This window comes from Nematolebias whitei, chromosome 8, assembly GCF_014905685.2.
Source record: "Nematolebias whitei isolate Nwh7 chromosome 8, NemWhi1, whole genome shotgun sequence".
NCBI classification, from domain to species: Eukaryota; Metazoa; Chordata; class Actinopteri; order Cyprinodontiformes; family Rivulidae; genus Nematolebias; species Nematolebias whitei.
In genome coordinates this window covers 7272586-7282873 of record NC_056505.1, presented here as the reverse complement: position 1 = coordinate 7282873, position 10288 = coordinate 7272586, and positions in this window count along the sequence as shown.

Here is a 10288-nt window from a genome sequence, read left to right as displayed (position 1 = left end):
TATATATATATATATATATATATATATTTAGCATATAGATAAAAAAATAATCTACTTAGCTGGTTAGCTAAAGCTGCAGTAGCCTAAAAGGTGACTGTGGCTGCTGGCCAATTGTGTATTTGTTGTCAAATAACTAAAACTTCCATTATTAAAAACTTCAAATAAAAATACGCTAAGCGAAAATTAAAGATCGGAATCATAAAAACAAATTTGCTACAATTGCAGGTTAAATAAAGCATTTTTTGTTCAAAATGTGTATTTATCTGCTACTGCACACCACAGGAAACAAATACGTCCATGTATGAATACTTATTATTTTTCTATTGTTTTTGAATTTGCTATTTAGATTTTAGTAAGTTAAACTTTGTTTTTTTTTTGGTGATGATGAATCAGGGACAACTGGCAGGAAAGTAGGGTGTACAACAACTTGAGAAGAGACAAAAGAAATGGTCTGCCAACCAAAGCTAACTGAAAACATGGGATGTATACACTCAGACAAGGTACACCAACACAGAGCAGGTGTGCTGATTGACCAGTTAGAACCAGGTGAAACCCAGAGTGAATATGACCAAATATTCAAGAGTATAACAATAGCTACAGGAGGCTGAAAATCAAATGACTGAATTTCAGGAAGTGCAATATAAAACTCAAAACGTACAAAAACGGGACAAACTTGCAATAACAGTTCAGGTTCATCATTCACCACTTGCTCTTGCTGAGGTCGGACGCTTTTTTTCCCCTCCTCTCCCTCTCCGCTTTGCTGCTCTGTCTTGTCTGTGAAACTGCTTCTGAGCCTCTCTCTACAAATCTTCCGAACCATAATTATGGACTTTTTTGATCAGTTGGTCCCTCAACACAATTGATAACATGTCTTCAAAGAGAAGATAGGCTTTAGGCGAGCTGATATGCCCTGTTGGCACGCACGCACGCAGCTGGATATCTCATCGACTTGAAGAATTGATGATGTGTCTATCTCTGCTGCCATTTGTGAATTTTAAGGACACATATTTAATTGGATTTATGATAACTGGTTCCTGCTTTTTGGATTTGGCTGGTGGCTAGTTTTATCTACAATCAAGGAAGTCATCGGCAGCAAATTTGGACCCGATCATGCTGATTGCCTTATGATGGCTTGGTTCGTGCCTCAAGTACCCAGACTCAAATGATTTTGACAGAATGGATCAGATCTTGGGGATTTTACTCAGGCACGTTCCATCGGTGTGGCCATTTAATTTGGACATTTCGGAACCGAGTGGACCAAAACAGACTCAAGGCAGATGTCATTAAGTTCTGCCTGTCCCCAAAATAACTGTGTTTATCTGAATTTGGCTCCCCTGGGTGGCCTTGAAGGCCATCTTATCTGAATTCGCCTGGAGAACATGTGATCTGACGCCCCCCCAATCAAGGAATTTCCAACTGATAACCAGAGGAAACCAGCTGAATAAACTTTGTGTCATCATTTCAGGATTCTTGGATTCCCATATGCGTTGTCCTTGGCCATTACCGACATCCCTCGAGAATGTTTACGGATCACTGAAGGGAACTGGTTGATTATTCCATCCTTATCAGAACTCGTACAGTGTCCTCAAGTGCGTCCTTGGACGTTGCTCACCGCTCTTGTCGTTCCAGCCCCCCATGGAATGTCTACGTCACTATGTGCTTGTATAAGCGAGGTGTTTTTTAATATTAAGAGTTTTTCTTCTCAGCCAATAAGAAAGAGTTTAATAGGATTTTTTTTTGCCTCCAATTCCTACATGTATCCAGTTTCATTACTTTTTTGTCTGTCTAAACAGATCTCACTTGTAAATGAGTCTTCGAGGCTCAATGCGATTTATCTGTCTAAATAAAGGTTGAATGAAAAAGGTTATTGAAGCAGAGCGAGGACGAGGTGCACCTGAACCACCAGGACGACCCACGGTACCAAAGACAAGCTCATGAAGAACTTCACTGTCTGAAAACATCAAACAGGTGATCCCAAGTGCGACGCATTTGAAGGTATTTTAGCTCTTCTTCCAAAATCAGATTAATTTTTTCACAGTTAAGTCTGTTTGTTGAATACTAAGACCCCCCCCCCCACACACACACACACACACATACACACACACACACACACACACACACACACACTTTGGCACTATAATTTGTCTCGCCCAAAATAAAAAGCCATTCTTCTGAAGGAATTGAAACTCACTCTTTCACAGCGTCTTCTTTTTTATTTTAATTTTTCTAATATTATTTCTGATTCCTCCGAGTCCATCTGGCAGCTGTTAAGCATCAGAACCTCCTGATGGTCACTCTTTTCTTTCTCTCTCTCTCTCTCTCTCTTGAACTGCTAATACCCTTTTCCGGTGATATTTTTATATCTTTCTGTATCTGCCGTCTGCTTCATTTCATGGCAGGCCTTCTGTCTCCCATCAGCACCGTCACTTCGACAGGCTTCACAGAATCGTTTCATCCAGACCTGTCACTTCTTCTCTTACTAACAGGCACAAAGCATTTCTCAGAGCTCCAGTGCATCAAGTGTGTTGCAAAATCAATTAAAAGTTCCCTTTGTATGAAAAAGATGCACTCAAATGATGGCAAACATCAATTCATTATTTGGTTTATTTTTAATGTCAGGTTCTGTGTACAAGTCATAAATAAATGATAGCTTCTTTAATGTACTCACTTCAGAGAAGTAGAGTTCAAATCTGGCAGGTCTGATGATTTTATATATATATATATATATATATATATATATATATATATATATATATACTACTATAATGTTTTGTGGCCATAATTTTCCACCCATTTCTTCAGTAACTCATTCACACCTGCTCTGAAAGCCCTCATCATTCTCCTCACCTGTTCCCACTCTGTAATCACTATTCTGATCTTAAATACACTTTTGCTCATGCAGGGGTGTCCAATCCTGGTCCTGGGCGAACACCGTCCTGCATGTTTTAGATGTTTCTCTGCTGCAACACACCAGATTTGAATCAATGAGGAATTAACAAGCTTCACCATAACTAAAGCAGGTGTGTTGGAGCAGGGAAACAAGTAGAACATGCAGGTTAGTGACCCCCAGGGACTAGAATCAGACACACCTGGGTCACTGTTTGCTTTAGTTTCTTGGGTTTCCCGTTTGTTTATTTGTTGTTGTTTTTTTGTTTGTTTATCATGCATCTGGTTCTCTGTGCACCATGCTTTTTTTTTATGTTTCTATCTTGGATGTTTTTTTTTTTTTTTTTTTTAATTAGGGTTTGCCTAGTTTCTTGCATTTTGAGTCCTCAATATAACAACCGTGTGACAACACAGGTATTTAAAAGTAATATTCACAAGCAGCAGGTCTGGAGCACATCAAGCAAGAATTTCACCAAAGTTCTTTCAAAATACCATTTTAATGGGGAATGTAAAAGGTTACTATCCTGAAGCATGCTCATGCATGGGGTAAATGTTACTGTTTACATGAATTTTGGAGTATTTTAAGGTTGATAAAATCCAAGCTGGAGGTGGCCCTGCTCAGACTGACAGTTCTTCAGTTCCAAATTGACACACTTCTAATGTAGATTTAACCCTTTTAAATCACCTTCAACATTTCCATAACGGGGTAACAATACATAAAAACAGTATGTACCAGGTACTTATTTTGTATGTGCTGTGTAAATGCTTTGCACAAAACGAGTTTATAAAATTGTGTTTGTATCTTTGGTATGGGATTAGAGCTGCCTGCAGCAATCGACTGGTTTTAGCTGGATTCAGACTATATAGTTCATAAATCCTGTCAAAATGAACTACAGTACTCCCTCGCTGCGTCGCTCTATTGCGTTCTTTCAAAATAAGAGTGGACATTACACACAGTTGGCTGATTGATGGGTGAGCCGCACGATCGGCATGGAATTTTTATTTAAAATAAATTATTTAAATTATTTAGCACCAGTGTGCAGCCCAAGCTGCAGGAGAAGCTTCTTCATGCAGCGTGCCATATCTCCATGCAGAGCTGAAAAGTGGGCGTGGCCAAGAGGCTGGCAGATGGCAGCGTGCAGCCGGAAGCAGAGAGCTGAAATCATGACATGCTGTGCCCCTTTAAAGCGTTTAGAAACACTGTTTAAAATATTGCAAGTGTGGGAAGGGGTTTAAAATGCTAAAATAAACTACTACTTACTTGTACTACTATTTCCACTTCACCGTTTGTCACTTGTCGCGGGGCTTCAGGATACGGATCCCCCATGATAAATGAGGGACTACTGTATTTCCACAAACTGAGGCTGGTAGAGAAGCTATCGACAAAAAAAAAAAAGACAATATTAAAGCTACTTTGTTTTTATCTCATCAGTAGGTAAATAATCACAGCTGGACACATTAATCACCCTTGTGAGAAAAAAAAAAGAGTTTAATTGAGTTTTTTCTTGTTTGTTTTTTCTGAGTCTGATCTTGAGTACATTGATGCCATTTAATTTTATTGAACTTTTCCACAGAAAGCCAATTCAAAATGGCCGAACTATCATTTGAAAACAACCTCTTTGATCTGAGGATGTCAGCGATATATCTGAGCGCCTGCCAGGCAGAGTAACTTTTACTAATCAGTAAAACAGATGCCGTCTCTGATCTCCCAAAGCCCGCTCGCACTAACAAAACACATTTGAAGTTGGACACTGTTTGTGACATGATTACAGTCACCTTTGTTCATGGGAGGGCTCAGAGGGCCAGTCGCACTGATTCACAAGGCTTCAAAACAACCGGCCATGGATCCATAGAACATTAGCTGATAATGCATCAAGGGGGACGAAGTGTCAAACGGCTGGTTTGTTCCTGTGGACACTGCATTCATCATAGTTATTGTGAGGCCTGCTCAGCTGAAGAAGTGACACATCAAAACGGAGTAGTTCGTCTCTGAAAATGTATTTTTAGAAAACCTTGTTTTTTCTCATTATTGCAGCCAGCATGAGTCAAACAATATCATTCGATCTAACATAAAACACTCCACACGCCGGAGGAAATTTGTTCACTTGAATTGATTAAGACGTGCCTTTTGTCAAACCATCGTCTCTGATATTAGCGAGCAAGCATTTGAAATCACCAAGGCAGGAGAAAAGGGAGATTTTATCTCCTGCTCTGTGTTATTGCATTTACAATCCTTCTGATCCAGCCCTCTGTGGTGCCGTTAAGCCCAGTGCAATCCTAACAGCTTCTTTCGGTGTGTGTTCATCGTGAGACACACCAAGAGCCACTCGGCGGAACGTTTCTGAAAAGAAGTCATTTCTCAACAGAAACATGCATTTTCTCTGTTCGCCCGTGTGTGCACAGACAGCTTTCATATGCTGAGATCTCTTTTTCTCCGTGAAGAGGCAGCGTCACTGTTCCGCTCCGACTCCAAAGAGATTTGCAGCAAATGAGCTCATCCATCAGCAGACGTGTGTGTGGGGACAAGGGGATGATGATGAGCAGGGGGGGTGAGGAGGAAGATGAAGAGAGACAGTGGGCCGAAGGGGGACGAGCAGAAGCAGAACTGCTCAAAGAGAAGCTGTGAAGTTAAAGGAACCATAGCTGTGGCATTTTTATGTCACAGAACAGCTTTTGTGTTCAGATTGTTTGTATGAAAACAGACCGTGCATCAAAAGATCCATGATATTTAGAAGAGAATCAGTTTTTAATAATGTACAGGAATAAACACAAACATTTCACTTTTTGTAGCCATGACTTTGTCTCCAAGTTGCCTGACTTTTACATACTTTTTTTGTTCATTCAACCTTTATTTAGACAAGTTAATCCCATCGAGCCTCGAGGACTCATTTACAAGAGAGACCTGATTTCAACAAAGAATGATGACAACAGTGGATTACAGATTATATATATATATATATATATATATATATATATACACACACATATATAGATATAAACTAAAAACAGAAACATGTCTGCATTGGTCCTTGCCAGGAGTCCAACAGATTTTTAAAGTCAAGTCAAGGTCGAGAGCTTCAGATCTTTTTGCAAGAAATTCCAAAAAACAGGAGTGGAGTAGGAGAAAGCCCTTTTGCCAAGTTTAGTCCGCACTACGTTTGAGCCATTGGCATCAAAATTTTGGAGTAAAGTAGATGCCATTTCCAGCATTCTGGTGTATTTTAATGGATTGTTGAACATTTATGTTTACCTACTTTTCTTAACACTTGATTCAATAACTATTTTAGAGAGCACGGCACAACAAGGAGTAGCCAGACCAACAGCTCTCCTTGTGTGAATATGGTTAGATTATGGTTAGGTGGTTAGAGTATTCTCCTATTAATCAAGTGGAATGGATTTGCACTAACCAGCACTGGTCTGCCTTTGGACTCTTCAAGTTCTGGAAGGACCAGTAACAGGACCACCAATTATCTCCTCAATCACATGATTCAAAGCTGCCTTTTACTTTAAATCTAAAATAAGCTTTCAACATCAAATAAGCAGCATTTACCAGACTGTTTTGTATCTCTTGTTGACACCAGTTCCTAGTCATTTAATAATCATTTGTCAAGGTTTCAAAGTTTGCTCACCATCATTGTAGTTCACAGTTAGACTTACGCCTTAATATCTGCAGCTAATTCTGTAAAAACTGGATATTTTATAAATGTCTTGCTTTGGACAGCTAATTAGCAGCATAAAGCTGATGAAAAATGGTGTAATTTTCAACAGTTTTTCATTTTTTCCATTTCTTATTTTAGCTCTCTAAAAAAGGGATATGTGTACTTGGTTCTGAGGGAGGAAGTGTGGTGTTGCATGAGGAAATCTGGAGTTCCAGAAAAGTATGTTAGACTGGTACAGGACATGCATGAGGACAGCAGGACAGTAATGAAATGTGCTGTAGGAGTGACAGATAGCTTCAAGGTGGAGGTGGGAGTGCACCAAGGATCGGCTCTGAGCCTCTTCTTGTTTGCTCTGGTGATGGACCGACTAACAGACGAGGTCAAGCAAAAATCCCTGTGGACTATGATGTTTGCAGATGACGTTGTGATCTGTGGTGAGTACAGGGAACAGGTGGAAGAGAATTTGGAGAGGTGGAGGTATGCACTTGAAAGAAGAGGAATGAAAGTCAGCCGTAGTAAGACAGAGTACATGTGTGTGAATGAGAGGGAGGCAGGAGGAACAGTGAGGCTACAAGGAGCAGAGGTCACAAAAGGTGCAGGACTTCAAGGACTTGGGGTCCACTGTGTAGGAAAATGGGGAGTGTGGTAAAGAGATAAAAAAAAGAGAGTCCAGGCAGAATGTAGTGGATGGAAAAAACTTTCAGGAGTGATTTGCAACAAAAGAGTGTCACAAAAGGTCAAAGGAAAAGTTTACAAGACAGTGGTGAGACCAGCTATGTTGTAAAGTCTGGAGACAGAGACATGGACAAAAAGATAGGAGACAGAACTGGAAGTGGCAGAAATGAATATGTTGAGGTTCTCCTTAGGAGTGACAAGGATGGATAAGATTATGAATGAGATCATCAGAGGTACAGCACAGGTTGAACAACTGGGAGATAAAATTAGGGAGACCAGACTGAGATGGTTTGGACATGTCCAGAGGAGGGACAGTGGTATATTGGTAGAAGGATGTTAGAAATGCAGCTGTTATGAAAAAGACAGAGGAGATATATGGATGCAGTTAGAGAGGACATGGAGGTAGTTGGAGTGAGGACAGAGGATGCAGAGGACAGAGATGGAGGAGGGTGACTCGCTGTGGCGACCCCTGAAGTTTTCATTCATTTTCATGTTGCAGATTTTCACTTTGTCTGATGGAGCTTTGTTCCTGCACCTCGTCTTTCATTTGGGGTTGGTTTTTCTTTTTTCTTTACTTGCCTCTGTTGTCATCTTTACTGCGTAACAGCATTGTTTAAAATAGAGGTTGGTGTTCCGAGAACCAAAAAGACTCGCAGACTCAGATTGCACAAGTGTTTTTATGTACAGATGCAGAGGGGTGTAAGGATCTGTAATCAACTCTTTCATGCTATTCTAACTTTATGACCAGCACCTGTATATGTGTAATGGCTGCAGGTTGCCTTCACTGTAGGCGAACCAACACTGAAGTGTCGGTATGAGATCTGGCTTCAGTCTTTATGAGCTTGCAGCTCGTCAGTGCAGCAACCACACATGCTGGTGAAGAAGCACACCTGTCGCTCATGAGCTGTAAAGAAGTGACAGACAGAGGAAACCAGGAAACGGAGTCCTCACATCCGCAGGGCTTTATGTTTCTTTTTAATGAGATTTCTTTATTTTCTTAATTTGTCAGCCCCCACAGTTTTGTCAGTTTGGATCCTTACCTAATCGTTTACAGAACCATGACAGAGAATCTCAGATAAAGTGACTCCATCTTTTCTACAATGTAAAGTGGAGCTCCAGCCGGCAACACGCTCATCCCAAATATCCATCTCAGTTCATTTAGTGTTTCACGCCATAAAAATAACCTCAGAACATGATTACAACTGCAGAAGTGTGTAAACCAAACTGGTATTTTCTTCACACTTTTGTAGTATGCTCCTAAATGTGCAAAGACATCGGAATCGTAGAGTCTGTTAACTTATTACGGCGTTAATTACTTGTGCATGCAGTCAGCTGTAAACCGGGTAACTGATTAACTTAAGTTAGGATATTTTAAACAGTAATTTCATCTTTGTGTCAGCATTTCATTGTATTAGATAATATTATACAGTATAGTATGTTCTCATATTTTTCCTTGCGCTCCAGTCGAAGATAAAGTCCCTTTGACTCCTCTCCTCGAATCTATTCATAGGCGACTGATAACCAGCCTTCCCGTTAACAGCAACCCACCAGATTCCACACTGCAAAGGAAGTTTCACTCTTAATCATTAAGCCGGCGTATTTATACTGTAAAAAACATGGGTTTGACTCATTAGAAGGCCTTTGTAGCTCATTCCAAGTAGATATTTAAAGTTGAATATTGTCATTTTTTAGGCAAAGTCACTTTTTTCACAATGGTTGTGAAAAGCATAGTACAGTCTACTCAGAATACAAAAAAAAAACAACAACCTGTAACTTCTTCTCATTCTTATTTAATTATTACTTTTTTATTTTCTATACCAAGCCTGAGAAAAAAAGTCATAATTTATTTGAGCAAGTCTCATTGAAAGCACCTATTTATGGAAAAAAGAGCATTTTACAACACTAAAGAAAGCAGCAGCAGTTTCCTCGCTGCAGTAACGCTGAGCTTACAGCTCTGGGTGTGTGCGTGCGGGTGCATGTGTGTGTCTTCAACCCCTTAACCCAACCACAGGGTGGAGGGGCAACATCCTCAGGGGGCAGCTGAGGGTGCTTCCGACCGGCTGACATTTCTGACAGCCTCAGATAGAGCCCAGAGTGCTGAATTATTCATACAGGTGTTAACGGGGAAAGGTTGACGCTTTCACAGGAGAAACTGACCCCGGCTGAAAACCGTCTGTTTATCCTCGTAAGTGAATACAGTGGTAATGATTTGAGGCCATGATAGCTTTCAGATGAAATGGCAGCCCATCCTCGGTCAGCTCACAGGTTGAAAACTTACACATCTCGCCGCTTCGCCAACCTTTTAATTTTAATCAGCCTGGTTTCGATTTTCCTGGTTGGACAATTAACCGAAAATTCTTGTTTTTCTTATGCTTTGATAAAAATCATCTGTCGTGGTGGAAAAATATTCTATTCATCATCCCCGCATTGTGCTTTTAACACAAACACATTCAAGGGTCAACTAACCAGACAAATATAAATTAAAATAACTAAGCTAATGCTTCACGCAGGCGAGCCGGGTACACCCTGGATAGTTTGTGAATCATCTGGATAAATCACAACATTCTGGTTTCCTTTTGTCTCCTTTGTTCCCCAGATTTATTTTAAATGCTATTTTTGTAGCGTTGCTAGCGTATTTGTTCTTTGAGTTTTCAGTCCTAAGTTCCTGTTAAATGCAAATTTATCATGGAGGTCATAAAGTACTATGTATTACAGTACTATGTCTGCAACTGACAAACGAGAAACAAACTGAGGAAAGTGAAAATAAAACAGATATCACTGTTAATGTCACTACTTTACTTTTCATGCATAGGGCAGCCATGTTGGATTTAGATTTTGGACTGGTTAGGGAAGTTTAATACTGTTCTTAGGGGCGTTCCACTCTACCGTATTTTCAATCCATTAGAGAAGGAAAAGGAAATCTCCTCTATCCATTAGTCCATGTTGTGAGCACGAGAACTTGAAAAATAAATGAGTTACAGGTGTTCATTGTGGTCTCTGCCTACATAGGAAAGGTCATTTTGAAAATTGGATTGCCACGTCCAAATCCAAGATGGATGACTCTATAT